Here is a 1,324-nt window from a genome sequence, read left to right on the forward strand (position 1 = left end):
CGCTCTTCCCTGGGATGGCCTGAGGAGGAGGAGCGCACAGCGGCTGTGCAGCCAGGCCCTGCCCGCACCGGCCCAGCCGAGACCCCGCTGTGTCCTACGAAAGGGCCCCAGAAACCCTCGTAACGGCAAGGCTTAAAAACAAGCCAAACGTGCGTGGGACAAATCAGAGATTTACCATCTTTGCTTTTAAGTTTCTGGGACTGATTGGCCTCTGGCTACCCCGGTGGACAGTTTGCAGCAGTCGCACTGCGCACAGGTGTCCCGTTCAGTCCTGGGCAAGAGCGACCAGTGGCCCCTGGCCTGTGACCCTCCACGGACGCCTGAGGGAGGCGGGTCCCATGCCGTCTTCTCCTGCTCCCCCGGGGTGACCTGGGCACGCACAGCTCCATCTTCTCATCCTGCCTGTGCGCGATGACAAGGCTATGGTCTCAGGCTGAAACCCAACCACCTTTCATTGTCAGGTGAGATGATCAGGCCGTTGTGGGAGAGGGACACGGGCTGCCTTCTGGGCGGACGGGGACAGTCTTCCTTTCCGGGGCCCAGCACACGGGGCGCCTCCACAGTCCCTGGAGAGCCCTCCTTGCCCGGCTGTGGCCCATGCGCTGCGCCCTCCTGGGCTGGCGGGGCCCTTGTTGGATGGAGAAGTAGCAGTTAGTGCATGAGGGGCGACAGGCGTGTCCAGGTGGGTCCCAGTCAGGCACGTGCACGGTCCTGGGAGCCAACCCCGAAAAGGCCCACAGCACGGACAGTCCTGGCCCGCAGCCTCCTCTCCACTCCCGGTGACGGCAGCCCCCTGGGACAGACACCAGGGAAGAATGGGCATGGGGGGCGACCCCTTGGGCGGACTGACTCCATCAGGCTTTTCACGCCCAGATGCATGCATCTCTGCCAAACCAGTTCCCTCCCAGGGCGTCCGTCTTCATGTGCCAGGCGCCTCAGACGCTGTCTCCCTGAGCAAGTGGGGTGTCCACAGGCAGTGCTGGCACGGGTGCTCTCCATCACGCGGCATCTCTGCCCAGGCCTGAAACCGACACGCTGGGCACTCGCCCCTCACACCCGGAGGCCTGACAACACCCCGACTCTCCTGGACAGAAAACTGACAGCGCGAAGGGAAGGACCTGAGCCACAGACCTGACGTGCTTGAGCCATGAAAACAGACTTAACAAGACCAAACACTCCACCCCGGCCGAGGGCGATGTGCTCTCGGGGCACAGAGAAAAACGAGGGTTTTAGGCATTAAAAAGGGACACTTAGCCCAGACCCAGCCTGGGAGAAGCGCGGAGAGACGGGCGGGGGCGGGAGGGAGGGCGTTCCCAGCCCTTAT

The sequence above is a fragment of the Myotis davidii genome, unplaced genomic scaffold (assembly GCF_000327345.1).
Source record: "Myotis davidii unplaced genomic scaffold, ASM32734v1 scaffold803, whole genome shotgun sequence".
NCBI classification, from domain to species: Eukaryota; Metazoa; Chordata; class Mammalia; order Chiroptera; family Vespertilionidae; genus Myotis; species Myotis davidii.